Consider the following 17308-nt stretch of genomic DNA (forward strand, 5'->3'; position numbering starts at 1 on the left):
TTAATCTCAGATAATCAAGATTTGTGGGCACAAAATCTCACTTTTATGCACAGAAAGTTTTGCATAATTCATTTTTTTATACATGCTGCAGACTGAAAAAAACATTTAATTCATCAACAGCAAGTCAGCTGTATTTGGGGACTGGTTAGCAATGTCAAGTTGACATCTCACATCTGTCTTTCAACTTTAGAATATGTGAATGGTTCTTCTCATTCAGGTTTCAGTGTTTGCATGGCTATTCTCTGGACTGTTCCCTTTTGTGGGGTGATGCAGTTCTCAGAGTGAAAGGTATAGTGAAAGTATAATTAATGGTGTGATATTTCCACACTGTTTACTTAACTGTATGTGTAATATTTTTAGTGAAAACAGTTAGTAAAGATGTGAGTTCAGTTAGAAGTCTCAAATAAAATGTCAGCTCTACAAATAAACAGGGCACAAGGAACTGAGATAAAATTATGTTTTCCCATTTGGAGTATACTTCACTGAATTTCACAAGATCAATCAGATGTACTTTCTTAGGCCTTTCACGAGTATCTCAGTCATAATCTGCTTAGGTTGATTTGCCTGAATAGTTGTACATCTCAGCATTAATCTCTTTCTCTGGTGGAAACTTACATGAATACATGCTTACACCTAATTGTTGAACACTTCAGTAAAAATAACGCTATAAATAACGCTATATTTACCTTCTTTTTTTTTTTTTTTTTTTTTTTTTTTTTTTTTTTTACCGAAATCTACATACTTTGATCAGTGAACCAGCATCCCATAGCAAATATGTAGTTACTGTTCTTCTTGTTAGGATAAGTCAAGTATTCAACAGGCTGAAACACTGAGGAGAAGGCTAATAATGCTTAGGGAGTGATGTAAGAATACAGCAACCATATGGGGATCATCTCCTCAGTATACTCTTCCACTCTGCAGTCATTTTTGAATCACAGATTTTCTGAAGCAGAGGTAATGCATTTGCTCTTAGTTTGTCTGATCACTTGCTGAACCCCTGCAAACTACAATACCCCAAGGAAAGGAATTCCTTTATTTTATCATGAATGGAGAGAAGAACTGCCTTCTTTTGTTTGCCTTGAATGTGTCAGATGCTATTTTCATTTCCCGCTCCTCAATTTTTGAACTGACAACAGCCACTTCCATTTAAACTTCGTCAGGACAGTTATTATTCTAAATATCTTGACTACATACCTTTTCAGCCATTTCTTTTTCAGACTTAGAAATGGTAATCTATGTAGTTTCTCTAAATATGCAAATTGTTCCAGGCCCTTTCATCATCCTTGTTGCCTTCTTCACCTTGTCTTGTTATACTTTATTCTATATTTTCTGAAATGCGGATAATGACCAGAGCTACAAGCAATATTCAGGACAAGGGCATAGTACAGGATTATATCAAGGATCTGAGATTTTCTTTCTACCATTTATGTTACTTAAATATTTTTAGTGGTAGTGGGATCAGGCAAATAGGGTGCACACGAATCACATTAATAGATACTACAATCTCTTGGCAAAAGCAAAAATGATCTTGCTTTTCTTGGCCACATATTTTTGGGTGTAAATACACATACATGCAAATGCTTCATGAATTCAGCAGAGCTGCAAAAAGGGCGTTGTGTCAGGAAAACAAAACACACACATCCCATAGGACATCCATCCCAGGGTGGGAGATTCTTCTGTTGTAGAAATTGTCTTAAATACATTGGCCTGTGTGACTATGCTGAAGTCAAATTCAGGACAGAGATAATATCCTTCCTACTGAGAAAGACAAGCAGTAGTAGTAGCACTGTTACATGGGCCTTTCACCCCTTTTACCATGAGGCAAGTTCTGAGAGAAGAGGTGGTATCTTACATTTCTCCAAATGTATCAGATGATCTAAAAAATATTTTATTTCACAGTCACTTTCTGAACAAGCCTTTTAAACTTCTTTTGATGAGAGGGTAGTTGCCAGCAGAGGTCACCATTGCTGTAGCTGATTTGAAAGATACTGAGTTTCACTACGTTTTATTGGACTAAGATTTAAAGGATAAATAAATATTTCTAAATGCACCAATACCATCATTTGACTTTTGGTGCTAGAATATTAAACCTTTCGGAATTAAAACATTAATTTTACTAACTCTTTGTTTTTAACATCAAAATTTGTTCTTTAGAACTTAGGAAATGGTAGAATGTTATCTTCTCAAAATCATGAATATTTTTTCCTCATGCCTTCAATTTAATTCAATTAATGCACTTACTATGAATGCAATATTCTATCAGTTCCAAAAGCATATTGGAGAAACAGAAAAACAATGGAATTTGCACTTAAAGGACCATTTTTATGTCCAAAGTCATGGAGCAGTAAGTGAATTTATGGGACTGATTCTACTGATGGAAATAATCTAGCTTTTAAATGTATTCTATCTGGCCCTTGTTCTGGGTATCCCATTAAAGAATTTTTCACTTTAAAGTGCTAATCTTAATACATATTTTATGTATTTTTCTAATCTTATGTTTTGAATTAGCGTGTTACAGTGATTACATAAACTGCCTAATCATTCTATGTAGTAACTGTTTACTTAGTATAAGGGTTAGAATGATCCTTTATGCTCATTGTAATTTTCCACTGAACTTAAATGAAGACATCTGATAAGATGATTTAAGCTTTTGATTTGAGAAAATGGACACTGCTTAGCTAAGAGAGTGAGAAAAAGAAAACCACAATTACTTTCTTTGCTACCCTTTTGTCAGACTGACAGAACCCTTTAGGGTGAGTGGCTGGGATCAATCCAGATATGAAAGTACTATTACTATACTGCACACATTTGTCAGAAAGAATTCCTCTCCAGACCTTGTTGAAATTTATTAAAATATTATTAATGTATAGATATATTAATATATTTGAGGGACAAATAATTCTTATTATACAATGTTAACACTTGAAAATATTTGGCTCTTCATTACACCATCTTTTTTGTGAAAGTGCAAAAAATATTATAACCGTCTGAGTTGCAGACAAACGTAGAATGGTAGCTGGCAGGATAATTTTCAGGCTTTCACAGAAGCCTGCTTTCCATAATATCTGAAGCATCTCAGAAGTGCAAAGAATATGAACTTACAGTCAAATCAGCTTCTTGCTTATCTTTTTGTAGGTAATTGTCACATTTTATTTTGGCTCAGCAAAAAAGTACTGAAAAAACTTTATTGTAATACACTAACACGTGAAAGCACCCATAAATTATCTGTATTATTGTTACAATGCAACTTCGAAGTCATGACAACTTGGAAAAACCAGCCTGACAAGCATGATAACTTTCACTGTTTCTCTAAAACTTCTTGAGCATATAAGGAAAATTTAAAGTGAGGAAAGCAACTGAAGCACAGTTTTTGTTTTCAGCACACAAACTCTGCATCTCTGTGACTGGGATCCTCGTTTTTGTCTCTGACTAATGTACTAGGTAAGACAGCTTAATCACCCAGTATAAATCAATAAACATTGTCAGTGTCAGTCTGTCAAGGCAGCAGGGAATTTGTAAGCTTTTCCAACTAGACTTCCTGGAGGATAGACGTAGGGAAAACTACAGCTCTCCATATAGCTAGAAGGATTCTGCTCATAAATCATGCTTTGATTTACCAGAATTCCTATTTATTTATATTAGAAAAGAAAGGATTTCTTATCTTAAAATTAAGTAGAATTATCTTAAAAAAAAAAAAAAAAAAAAAAGGAAAGACTTAAATAAGCCTTACTACTCAGAACTGAGACAGTAAAGAATGTAGAAGTAACTGCAGTATTATGCAAATAAAACTAAGTTTTGATTTACCTGGATAAAAACAATGAGAAGAATACTTACCTGTCTCTAAGGTTAAGCTGTTCTTACTAAAGATCTGTTTCAAGCTTTGAATTTAAGCACAAATGCTTTATGAATATGTTCCAGATGTGCATGCAGTTTAACCTGCATTAGTAAATGCAATTTTCAGTTTTATTAGACCAAGCTTTTCTGAGCAGATGTTATTTTTAAGCAATGAGGACTCCATATTTCAAAGACATCTGATCTGTGCCTCTTCAAGAGAGTGAAAATCACAGTACAGCAAAAACGCATTGGCTGATTTTGAAGATACCAAACTTCCACAACTGGTGCAACAGCCACATTACTTGTTTTGAGAAAACTGACTATTGTGGGGTCACTCACCTTAGAGCTGTATCACTCGACACCGGGGGAACAGGGAATCTGGAGAGTTGTCCAAGCTGTTTTGTAGTCTGTAGCACCCCAGTCCGTGGACACTTTCCCAAGCCAAAAGAGCCATTCACATTCCCTCTGCCTTTCCAGCCTCATTCACTGCTCTCAGGGCTCAGCTAGCTGCACTGACTCACAGAAATGAAGCTCCCTCTGGGTCCTAGTGCTGTAAACGTGTGGGAGCTGCACGGACTCGTAGGAATTCAGCCGTTGGCTTGGTGCCTAGTCCATGCAGTGATGCACAGATGTGCAGTGAAAGTTTCAAAGCGTGCGCTGGTTGTATGACTATGCATACATAATACAGAGAAAAGCCTCTAACTTCCTGGTTCCAATCCCTGAAACTCTTTCAGGGATCTTTTGTCATTAGCATTTCTACTTTACATCTTAATCCTTGCACTCAATTTAAAGAAACTTTGGGCTCCCTGATGAATAGGTTCTTTTCAAATTGATCTCTAAAGCCCTTTACTCCTGTCATCAGTCTATACTGTTCCTAAAGGAACACTAATAGTTAACTGGTGTAGCAGTGGACTGGGTTGTCTGCAAAAATTGTGCAGTCCTGTTACCAGCAGCCTTTAACAGAGGTCACCGAACACTGATCAAGAGTAGCAGAGAAATGTTTGATGCTGACTTAGGGCAGAGGAAAAAGATGACAGAAAACCCCTTCCAGCTATAATGTTCTGTTTAACATGTTTACCTTAAGCAGCAAAGAAATATGGAGATGTTTTCCATTATTTTTTGTGAAGGAGGATTAAGCACTTGTAACAAAACAACAGTGTAGTTATTAAAATTAATTTATCGTTGATAAATAGATAGAAGAAATACAAAACTGAAAAAGTGCATGATACCAAAAAAAAAAAAAAAAAAAAGCAATAGACAGTTGGCTAACTACATTGAGAAGCAGATACCTGGATTTCATAGTTCTCATTCTAGCAAAGTGTAACCTTTGTAATTACACAGAAACATAAGGAATAAGAAATAGATTGTCATCTTCAGAAACCCAGCCCTCTGCGCTTTATCGATGTGGAAATAATCAAACATTTTCTCATTCTGTCCAGTAGAGGGCAGCCATCTGGAGAGGCTTGCCCTTAAAATTCTTTGGGCAAGAAAAAGAATGTGGAATGTACTATGTAGAGGTGTAGAGCAACAAGGCAAAGTAGCTTTGAGATAATTTTTCTTACTTGCCAAATGGATGTGTCGTTTTTTGAACCTGAACCAAAAATATCTTCACATTTTATTAAAGCTAGTAGACAAATCTTGCATTCCTTCCTCATAGTGCCAAAGATAACAGTGGCTTCAGTGCTAGACTCCTTCTTAGAGGTGGTGTCCATTTAAAATCGCCTGAAATATCCATAAAGAAATTGCAGCACAAAAAGATTAATGCAAGTGCGAAAATAGTTTGCCAGAACTATGCAGTTCAGATTGCTTTATTTTTCTACGAGAAAAATGCTTTCCACACATGATATCAGTCACAGGCCAAAGTGTGATGTCTTCATTCACACAGCTGGCCATCAGAGTTTCAGAAAAAACTCTTGACCTCGGTATTTGGCCTTAGCTTCATATTTCATTGCAGAAATGCCAGGCTATTCTTGTGTTGAGTGAGCATTTGTCTCGCTTTGTTAGAATATCCTTCGATTAGGACTTTGTGCTAGAAGATTTGAAAGAGGATTGTTGCCCACTGTAACTGTAGCAAACAGCATCAAAACTGAGAAAAAGATATGCTTTGTTGTTTTGTTTTTACTTAAAAGTTACTACATGCATGTGTTCAGCATCTCTACAGTTGATTTCTTGGCAAGAGCTGCCAATTTTTCTTATGGTATGATCACAAAAGCTCTTCTGGGCACAGTATACAATAATGTACTGTTTGTACTTTATCCAATAGCACTTATGTCTAAAGAAATCCTCCTCTTGTACCTTATTTTTGTACCTCTTGAGTTTATACCAGGAGGCTGATATGAATGAGCAAGAGAGCTGCTACAATCTCTGGGAAAAAGCACTGGCTTGTATTCTTTGCTTTTATCTTCCCATATACCCCAAACAAACAACTTTTCTAGTTTCTGGAGTAGGTGTGGTCCTACAGGCACACTAGCAACGCACAGAAGAATGCTTAATTCCAGCTGGAACACTATAGTCACAGCTGAGCAGCTGAAAGCATTGTACAGCAGTCATGTGTCTTTTAGCAGTGGTCTGAACCACAGATTTAGAGAGAAAAGTTTTACTACATGTATGCTTCCTTAAATTTTATTAATTTTATTGATATACATGATATGAAATTTTATTCATATACATGAACTGAGGATTCTCTTGCTTTGGCAAGCCACTAATAATAATAATAATGTTTGGCTGAGTAAGGAAACTGAAACTCTACTGTAATAGTTCCAGCTCCACCATGGTCTCTTGTATGAGCTTTATTATGCAGTATTTCTGTTTCCCCTGAAGATTAAATGAATTCAACCTGTTCCTGAGAAGTACTGTCATGTAGTGCACTAACAGCTTTAATTTCAAGGAAAAATAAGCACTCAGACCAAAATGGAGAATAGCCCTTTTGAGAATGCTGATTACAGGTAAAATGGTTTGTACTCTGCTGGCTCTAGAGCTGTCTGTTCTGATTACTAGACTGAGTTTAGTGTTGCCCTAAGCCTCACAATAGTAACAGTGGATTGCCACAGCCTCTTCCTCCTACATCAGCACCTTTCCAGAAAGTTAGAGGGTGAAGGACTCACAGGGTATGAAAAAAAAGTGTCTTGTGCTTTTGTGTGCTTAGGATTGTAAGAGGGCCTGAGGACTGTAGGTGTATTTCTCCTGGAGTCAGTGTCTCTTGTGCTGCTGAAAGCATGCCAGGAAAGGTATTTGAGAAGAAGTGGCTGGGTTTTTCCATTTAGAAGCAACGCTCTTCAAAGAAAAAAGCTGCCAAAAAAAATTATAAACAGTTTTAATTTATTTCTGAAATCTTTATGGATGTGGCAGTAACACAGGTGAGTAGAGCTGCTGTTCCTAAAATCTTGACACTTTGCAGAGGTGTTAGGATGCTGAGAAAGGGGCTTACAAGCTCATGCTTTTGAGAGATCCCATAAAAGTATAGGAGGATGGCATGAGGATAAATAGACTTGTTTTCTTCTGACACACATATTAATGTGTGTGTGTGGTGTGTGTGTGTGTGCGTGCAGACAACTACATTCAATACTTCCTTGTAATACTAAGTCTCTACGTGAAAAATATGTATCAAAAATAACATCCTTCCCCTAGCTGTTCGGAGGTGTTTAGATGTAAGTGCAATAAAAGTCTTAAGCATCTCAAATGAGGCATTCAGCGTGTTAGATAGTGTCTGTTTTACCTAAAAGAAAATTTATCATTTCCAGTTTTTAAAATGTGCAGAAAAGAGAACATAGTTATCTTGTGTAAACTTGTCTGATAGCTCTTGTCCTAAGGCTAAATTGAATGTGAAGTGATAGTAAACTTTTGCCTTAATAGTTACCTGGAGGAAGCTTGCCCATGTTGCAAGATACATGTTAATCAAGAGGCTGAGGGGAATCATCACGATGCAAATTCTCTTTTTGTGTTAGTTAAAAATGAAAAAACTGATACAGGAATTGAATGGTCTGTTGTCTTAGTTTATGTATCTTTATGTGTATGGCAGAAGTTACTAGAAAAAAGCAGGTCGCTTGTGGGTCATGAATAAATAGGTCAGACAAACAAGTTCATTACTGATTACTGTAAGACTCAATCTCCTGTAAATATTTTCTTAACTGTTTCTACAATATGGCTTCTCAACTGAATCAATAACACAGCCAGAATGTAGCTTGGGCACATTGGAAAATTGATTTGTACATGATGCATTTCTGATACACTGCAATTCAAACCAAGTGGTGATTAGAAACATTCATTTATGGTGAATTATGGAAGTAATTTGCACTAGTCTTTTCTTTCTGTTTTGGTTGTTTATGTAAGGAAAACATCTGAAAAGCCCAAGCCTACTGAAAGCAAAATGTGTTGATTGTTCAAGTGCTGTTACATAGAATATAATTCTAATGGAAGTGATGTGTAGACAACATCTTGAAGCTCCTTCAAAGAGAGGTTCAGGCTGTATATCAGGAAAAGTTTTCTGCTAAGAGGGATATTTTTTTTGGGGGGGGAGGGGTGTCCTTTGTGGACCCAGGATTTGGACTTGATGATCCTTGTGGGTCCCTATGACAAAGCAGAGCTGTGAGAAAAACTTGACAGTACTCTTCAGACTCGGTAGAGGTTTTGCGTGATAGTTGTTTGGAAAGATGTAGTAACTACAAACATTTCTGCAATACACAATTCTGTTGGAATTAACACTCAACTATTGCTTTGCAATGAGGGTCAAAAAAGAGCATATGCACTACTTAAAAATGTTAAATGAACTATGAATTTTGAAAATTAGCACTTGGATGCTCAGATGGTTATTCCATGCTCCTCTTTAAGAATTAAAAAATTTAGTATATGTAGCTGCATAGTTGTTTTTTGTTGTTGTTGTTGTTTTTTCCCACAGGATGTAGGTTTTTTCACTTGGCTGAACCAGAGCTGGGTTGAAGTCTGAAGTCTCTTTGGAAACCATAAAGAATTTGTCAGGCAGAATTCACTATTTGTGAACTTTTGTATGAGGTCTCTCTTCATGGACAAAATCTCCCTTGATGCAATTTTGTATGGAGTACACATGCTCTGGTGTACTGCTAATATTTGCCTTCATTACAGGAGCATTTCAAAAACTAGTCAAATGCATGCTTTTTTAATTTTATTTTGTTTGTTTGTTTTGAGTGGATATATGCTACAAACACTGAGCTAGTATTAATTTTTATAAGATCCACGGAGTCTGACAGGTATATCATTTTGGGGGGGAATTAGCACTGTCAGTAAAGCTTATAGTTGTTTAAAGATTCATTCATCCAATGCAAGCAAACAATGAGACCATTCGTCAGGAAGTTTGGACATACTACCTGTTCCAGGATAGCAAGGCTATCACATGTGGATTCCCTGACAAACCTTTGCTTTAAGCTCTGTTCCCCTGCTTGCTGCAGAGGAATTTGGTACAGAAAGGAGTATTGGCTGTGGCATAGAATGATTTCTGTCTCCTGTTTGATCTGTGAAATAGGCCTCATGTTTTCTCTTCTCACTCTACTGCTCTTCTAACATTCTTTAATAGAGATTATTTCTCTTTGTCAAAGTCTAGCTTCATGATATATGCATAATGTGCTCTGAGATACTGAGAATAATTTGGCACTGCAGCCATACTTTGCTCATGACCTTTGGGAACTGGCAGATGCTTAAGAGATTTTATATCTACAGGGAAAGAAATTTAGTGGGCAGATGACTTATGAACATATCAGAGTTTTCACTTCCTTCAGACTTGCAGTATTGAACCTTCCTATATGGTAGTATGTCTCAGTAGAGGCACAAGTACGTTGAATACAGTGTGTATCAGACTCCCATCTACAGTCAATCGCCACAAAGCAGCATGTTATAATTGTCTTAAGAGTGGCTTGAAGGATGCTTCATAACAAGCAGTTTTGGAACATTGCAAGAACCATGAGCACTGTGCCAAAGATTCTTCTGCAGAGATACCTTCCTTTTCCAGTGTGCTCCAAGGAAATTCAGGGTGCCACTTGGCATAAACCAGACCACAAAAAAACCACAAACCCACTCTGCTATCAGGGAAGACTGCCTTGTTGCTTAAATCTTGAGGAGGAGGTGGCACAAACTTCTTCATTTCAGTTGCTGGTATACATGTATTTTTTTTTTTCAGTGTAAAATTAGGCATTTCATTAAATATCTTTAAAAGCTCAGTTTTCTGGATATGGTCTCAAGAGGTACAGCTTGCCTGGACCACCTATTTTCCTACAAACTCTCTGTCTAAAACTTCTTTCTCAGGGGCACCGATTTCACTGAAATTTTTAAGAGAATATTTATGCCCCAACAGAAGAAACTGAAGTATCAACTAGAAAAACATAATCAAGCTGTGGAGTTGAAGTAAAAAAAAATAATTGGTAAAGTTAACAATTATACTTAGGATTGTAAGACGGCCTGAGGACTGTAGGTGTCCTGACACCAGCATACTAAAAGGATGGACTTGCTCTGCACCATTTCTGTGTCTGGTATCTTCTTGTCCTTACTGAGAAATCTTAAAGAGTCTTTGGAGAGAAGCTGAAATTAAAGCAACTAAATGCATTTAGAGCAACAATGTAGAAGCATTTCATATTATATTTGTCTTCCAGGACCTGAGCTCTGTATTGTGTGACAAACAATAGAAATGGTGAAAGTGTAAAAAGCTGTGACTCCTTGCCAATGTTACAATTTGTCTTTACTACTAAAAAAGGCAGTAAACTGGGAGGGTATATCAAAGAATTAATTGCTCTTCACTTACTCTGTTTCTTGCACTTGTTTTCTACACATCATCTTCTGTTCAGTGTTGGAGACAGAACTCCAGGCCAGAAGTACCTTTGGACTGAGGCAGTCTGGAAGTGCTTATGTATGTTAAGTTGTTCTGCAGTGAAAGGCATAGTTCTCTGTGCAAGAAACTGAATGAAGGCGCAGCTTTTCAGTTTTACTATGAGGAAAACCAGGCATGGAGTCAACTTCTAGGAGGATCGTAAAACTCAAGCACAGTGTTTTCCGTTCAGTAATACAAATGTTGTCTTCACTGTGATTTTATCCACTGTATTGCCAGGTAAATCTCAGATTCTGCAAAATTAAAATCTCTCTGTCTTCATAAGCAGTCAGTTGAAGCTCTCAACTGATACCCTTTTATGTGTCCTGCACTTTCTTGCATTGTTCTCTAATGTGGGACTGCAAGTATTAACAAGAAAGATAGGTGAGAAAGATTAGGGAATACAAAGCTTTAAGGAAAAACAGAAACAGTGGTAGAAAGGATGTGGGACACTGCAAGGGATGAGGTGAAGTAGAGGTGAGAGTGCAGGTGAGAGAGGGAGAGAGGCACTCAAAAGAAGCAAAATATTCAGAAAGAGTCTAGTAGCCACATGAGTCTGTGTTGGCAGAGGGAGAAGTTAAAAGTATGTATTGATCTAATTATATTTTTGTGCTGCACAGATCTGCATGAGTAATTTTACTTTCCAAGGACTAGCAGGAAGAGAGAGAATCTGGGGAAAAACAAACAAACAAACAAACTACCACTTTTTTGACAAATCACAATAATGGATTTTGTCTTGAAATCAGGATCGGCTATGCTTTTCAGGGACACTTTCACACACTTACCCTCCCCTCATTAAGAGGCCCTGTGGTACTGTCGGTAGACTTGCAGTACTATAAACTGAAAGTACATCTGTGAAAGTCAACTGTACAAATCAAAATGCAGGTTTAAGACGCATAGCATTAGCGTTATTTGAAAATGCTGTTTGCATGCACTGGAGGAATCCAAACCAATTTGGGTTAGAAGAAAGCAGAGTTTACTCCAGGACACAGTGTTCAGTGTTTGCAGATCATTGGACAGCTCAGTCTAGTACAGATCATGCCTTTTTATGGGGACATTCCAGCTCCAAAGAAAGCAAATTCTTCTCAAACACATTGTCTTAGTTAAACTTTTAATATGTTTTGATATTGCTAGCAGCAGCTTTATATAATGCAGTTATGTAGTGCTCAGCAAAAAAATCTACCCGTATTCTATGAACTGTTGAAGAATAGGAGACTTCAGATGATGTGGTTATATTACCACTGTGAGATTTGCACAGTATTTTATACCTGGAATCAATTAATTAATTGTGTCACAGGGGATAAATAGCAAACAAGAAATTAGACTTAATCTGCATAGTCTTGTAGTATACACATTATAAGTGTTGCAGTGAGCTCCTAGTCACTTACTGAAATTCCTTTAAAAATCACATAATGTTAGCCTTCTGTCAAGTATTTATTAAAGAATTTATTAAAGAATTCTACTTGCATCTTTTATGACTTTTTTTTTTTTTTTTTTTTTTTTTAAGTATATGCTACTTCAGAAGTCTGAAAATTATCTGTGGTACAGCCAGGACAGGACAGGACACAACAGAACAGAATAGCATAGCATAGCGTAACATAGCATAGCATAGTTTAGTTGGAAGGGACCTTCAAAGATCATCAAGTCCAACTGCCCGACCTCTTCAGAGCTAACCAAAAGTTAAAGCATATTATTGAGGGGATTGTCCACATGCCTCTTGTATACTGACAGGCGTGGACCGTCAACCACTGCTCTAAGAAGCCTGCTCCAGTGTTTGACCACCCTCACAATAAATAAATATTTTCCTAATGTTCAGTTTGGTCCTCCTTTGGCTGAGCTTTGTGACATTCCCATGAGTCCTGTCATCGGTTACCAGGGAGAAGAGACCAACACCTCCCTCTCCATTTCCCCTGCCCAAGAAGTTGTAGAGATTAATGGGGTCGCCTTTCAGCCTGCTTTTTTCCAGACTAGACAACACAGATGTCCTCAGCCTCTCCTCATAGGACATGCCCACAAGCCTTTTTACAAGGGTTGTTGCCCTAGCATAGAGGGTTCTTATTTTCTCTAAGACAGGAATAGTACTCCTCTCTTCCATAGTGATTGTGGTTCAGTATTTGATACCTGCCTGAAGCAAAGCTTCTATCAACCCAAACCATATAAAATTGTGGGGGACTGATATAACTTACATATCTTTACACATATGTGCCAGAAGAGACTATCTTTGACTAATTGAACCTTTGCTTAATGGTCTCTAGTTCAAAGACATGAGGGAGAAAATGCTTTTGTGCAAAGCTCTGACATGGAAATTCTCTTTGTCTGAAGAAAGAGACTGGAAACAATTAGGAGAATGCATGTAATGCCTAGTGATTATAAGAAAAACTACTGGTCTGCAAAATAAGATATACACTTGGCACAATACATCATCTTTTCATTTGTAAGTACTGAGACAAGGAGTGATCTGAAGCAGGGTGCTGAACTAGCAGCCATGCTCTTCCTCTGCAAATGGAACAGCATGGGAAAGAGAAGAGAACTTCTTGTTTGTACTGCACAGAGGTGAACACTGCATCACAATCAATGATAAACAAGTGTCTGTTGGTATTCTTCATGAGGACAGCTGAGAGCTAGTAGTCCGCATAAGGATAGGTCCTAAATGACCATGAAGAGATGGATTTTGTTTTATGTTTTGCTCATTGAAAAGAGGAATGGGAAGACAGTAAAAAGCTGCAAAGATATAGATTATATTGATACTATACCAAGAAAATTAACAGATATACTTTGTGGTAAGCCTCCACCCTGACTGACAATCACAGCAGTCTTTGCCCATGTTTTTAATGTGCTCCTTGTGCTTTTTCCCTGGGTGTGATACTAAGTAATGAGGCATTCCTGGACCTGTCTGTTACTTTCTGGATGGAGCTAGGTTACGTATGAAAAAAAAAAAGGATGGTTACAAACTGGAGGGTGGTTGGTGCCAAGCTGGGGAGTGTGCAGGAACGGCATTCCTTGAGAAAGCCTTTTTGCTCTTCTGACAGTAAACCATAAAAACAACAGGGCCTACAAACACACTTAGAAAACAAATTTAAATTGTTTCTCTGTGATTGCTTAGGATGTTTTTTTGGAAGGCTAGCTGGCACTGCCTCAGGTCTGATGAATTACACAGTGTTTCAATGAGAATATTGTTCTGGAAACAGAGGTAGAAAATGCATGTTCTGGCTAGCTCATCTTGAGCCTGGAGTATGAAACTCATGTGGGTTCCTTTCAAATGACAGAATAAACCCCATGTGGACCAGATGACCCCAAAAGGAGATACAGATACCAGTTCTAACCTCGGGTATCTATGTTGTTTCTCATCCAACGAGCATGTCATATCCCCCTTCCAAAAATGAAGAAGGTAAGGTTAGAGCAGTCATTAACATAAAAAGGTGTTTTGATTGTCCACACTATGATTCCTATTTAGAAAAATGTGCAGATAATCAATACTGCTGAAGGCTCTTGCCTCATTTTATTTCTTGTATCCTGATAGACTACACTGTTCTGCTGGTGACTAGACATGGATGTGTAGCTGCCTTGTGGGTAGTGTTATCTGTGGCTTCTGCAAGAATAGCCAAGATGTGCAATGTTGAAGGCTTGGAACTGCATGAATTCCTGCCGTTCTTCTGTGTGTCTTGGCACCATTGGCCTTACTATGCTGTGGTCCTTTTGAAATGCGGAACCACATCATGTCTTAAAAATATTCCTCGTTATGCAAGAAGGGTAGATTTTCCTCTTAATGTTTTCCTCACAACATTCAAATACAATTTTGTGTTGCATTTGTCATTCTATAACCCCTTCCAAAATTTGTATCATTCCAAATTCTTAGCTGTCAGATGGTAAAGTCATTCTGCTCTGAAATTAACCTAGGGATTAGAATTGTTACTATATTAAGAGCAGATCTCAAACTTACAAATCTTTTGTTGTACATATGGTTAATATTTTTCCTCTAAACAATAGGTACGGTGCTAAGGAGTGCTGGAGGTCCAGGATACCTCATGGAATATTGAGTGCCTTATTCTTCAGCTTTAATCTTGATTTTATGAGTGCAACTGTTTAGTGAGCCCAAAGTCATTGTGCAAACTTTGTGGTCAACATGAAAAGTTGTGTATGCTCCTTTTTCTTTTCATTGTATATTTTCTGTTTACATAATGGCCTTTCACTTCCTTAGCTGCTTGAACTTTTGAAAAAGTATATATCACAGTTCTCACACTGTCATTTTGGAATGAATATGCATCTTTATTACAGCATTTCTAAATAGGAAAGGGCATTAGTTACCTATAGTTTGCATAGAACACTGGAGAGTAGGGAGAAATTTGAATGGAATTTATCATATATTGTCTGTGAGGATATTTGTAAATCTCAGCTGAATTCTCTTGTGAATTCTTAAAGAAAGAATTCTTTTCTTAAAGAAAGAATTCTCCAGGTAAAGCAGGAGGAATGATACAGGACTGTGTTCTCGAGGTGGTGGAAAACACTATTACTTAACTGAAGCTTAAATAAAGCACGGGGAAAGAGTACACGTGAAGACTTCCCAATGCTGGAGTGGAAGTGAACTGTTAATATCTATTTTTAAATGTTTCTTTTTCTCTTAGTGTTATATATTGTAATGCCTTTATATGTCCAGCAATTATTAGCAATTGCATAGTGCCTTGATGAGAGACTGAAAACCAAGCCAAAGAAAGTTTTTAAGAGGTGATTGACAGCAACTCATCCCACTCTGCTATGTTTCTTCTGTGACTTCTGTGTCAAAGAGTGAGTTCTTCAAAACCTCCAGCTCCCTTAAAATTTTAACCTGCTTTCTGGGAACAAGAAAATTTCTCTTTCCCAGTATTCTCCTTTTCACATTGCCCTTACTGCAAGGAAGAGCTGCATGAAAAGAAGAAAAACACAAACCAGAGCAACAAACAAAACAAAACAAAACAAAAAAACACTACCACTACCACCAAAGATAAAAAACACACGCACAAAAAAAACAAAACCCACCACCACCAAAAAACAAAACAAAACAACAACAGAACCCCACAACCTTAATTCCAGAGTCAAATTTGCAATGAGAATCTTTGAGTCTATTTTTGTCCAATACCATTTGGACAAAATTCAAGAATTTGATTTTTCCCATTGCTTTATTTTGTACTCCAGTTGACTCTGAAAGCACAGCCTGAAATGCTGAACCACAAAATTCAATTAAAATACTGGGAGTAAACAGGGAGGAGAAATCAATGGGTGGATTATTCTATCAGCTGCTGTTCCCATGATATTCTTATCTTATGATGCACTACTAGAAGGGATGTTGCAAGTGGAGTCGTAAAATCAGATCAAACTGCTGCATGCTCTCAGCACATAGCAGAAAATTGGATCAATAACATGAGCCTATTCTTTACTTTGCTTGTAAGCAGCTGGACCGCTCAATTCATCCATAGTGTGGAGGCTAATCTGTTTTTTAATCCTCTGCTCTCCCACTATGAAGTGAAACACCGGTGCCTGTAACAAACATAAATCAGTGCAGATGCCAGGCTTCATAGCTGTATATCTTACTGCTGCTAAATGCATCTAGCAACAAAGTCAGACATTTGGAAAATAAGTGTTTATCAATCATGAAATTACATCTGTGTCTATTGAAAAAGAACATCTCAGGCAGGAAGGAAATGTTCTGAAATCACCATATTTATCATTTGTTCCTACCTCTATCATCTGGCGTCACTTTTCCAGGTTAAGTATAATAGCAGCAGTTTTGACGTTTCTCATCAAGGCTCCTAGAGATTAGTGGAAGTCAACAGAAAGAAGAAAGCTTGATCAAGTATGAACTGTTACAATAATTGCCTGTTCTTATAGGGACTTTTATTAAAATAGATTAACAGTCTTCATTTTGAAAAGACAATAAGCAAAATGTACTTTTCTCTCTGTCTTATATCACTAATTATTTTAAGTTGGTTCATTACTGATGGAAAATAAATAATGTAAGCTTCTATGGATAGGCCTAACACATGGAATGGTCATAACACCACAGGAAAAAGGAATTGCTGTGGACCCCCTTCAAAAAACTCATAGTTATATGTACGAATTTTGCTGAAGAGCAACAGACTTCATGTCTTTGGTGATAAACACACTGAGGCATTTCACTCTTGAAAATGCAGTTCAGCAAGTTGTATACCTTTAATAACTGTTACATCATAATACCTGTTTTCTAGTTATACAATGTTAGTTTCAGTCCTTCCTTTCCACTTTCCACTTGGTCTCTTTGAAAGTTAATTTTTTTTTAAACTGTATTCAAGTGATAGTTACCAATCTTTTACTGCTCAGGTGGAAACTGACAGGTATACACAATGCAAGTTGCAACATTATATAGTGATGTACTTCATCCGTAGACTCTCATGTGTACTCAGAAATTATGGTAATGAGAGTAACATCAATGTCTGTTTACAAAAACAGGCATAGTCAATATTACTCAAGATAGTTTCAATGTTTTCCCGATTGTTCATCGTAGGACTAGGTCTCTTTTAGGCACCTACAAGCAACTATAAATATGTCTTCCTTTCTGCACTTCTTTCAAATATATTTACTTCTGTAGCTGAGAGGAAGACTTGGAAAATCCTCTGTGCAGTAGCCACAGGAGTTGAT

General features: G+C 37.2%; 1 protein-coding gene and 1 long non-coding RNA gene across 15 annotated transcripts in view; one reads left to right on the forward strand and one right to left on the reverse strand.

The window, feature by feature from the left end:
- The window catches only part of NGF (nerve growth factor), a 28946-nt gene extending 24180 nt beyond the window's left edge, over positions 1-4766 (reverse strand). For 2 of the 5 annotated variants that reach the window (XM_005011702.6, XM_038168507.2), the window contains exon 1: positions 4174-4726. The gene's annotated coding sequence lies outside the window, so the exon portion shown is untranslated. Of the gene's footprint in view, positions 1-4173 lie in introns of all 5 variants that reach the window. The other 3 variants (XM_005011704.6, XM_005011703.6, XM_013092203.5) reach the window with 2 other exon arrangements.
- Positions 1-17308, forward strand: part of LOC119712954 (uncharacterized) — a 120181-nt gene that overhangs the window by 78167 nt on the left and 24706 nt on the right. Inside the window, exon 5 of one of the 10 annotated variants that reach the window (XR_011805119.1) lies at positions 13927-14048. The exons of the other annotated variants lie outside the window; for them this stretch is intronic. This is a non-coding gene — a long non-coding RNA (uncharacterized lncRNA). The remainder of the gene's footprint in view (positions 1-13926; positions 14049-17308) is intronic. 10 annotated transcript variants of the gene reach the window in all.

Source organism: Anas platyrhynchos, chromosome 27 (genome assembly GCF_047663525.1).
Source record: "Anas platyrhynchos isolate ZD024472 breed Pekin duck chromosome 27, IASCAAS_PekinDuck_T2T, whole genome shotgun sequence".
In the NCBI taxonomy this organism is placed as follows: domain Eukaryota; kingdom Metazoa; phylum Chordata; class Aves; order Anseriformes; family Anatidae; genus Anas; species Anas platyrhynchos.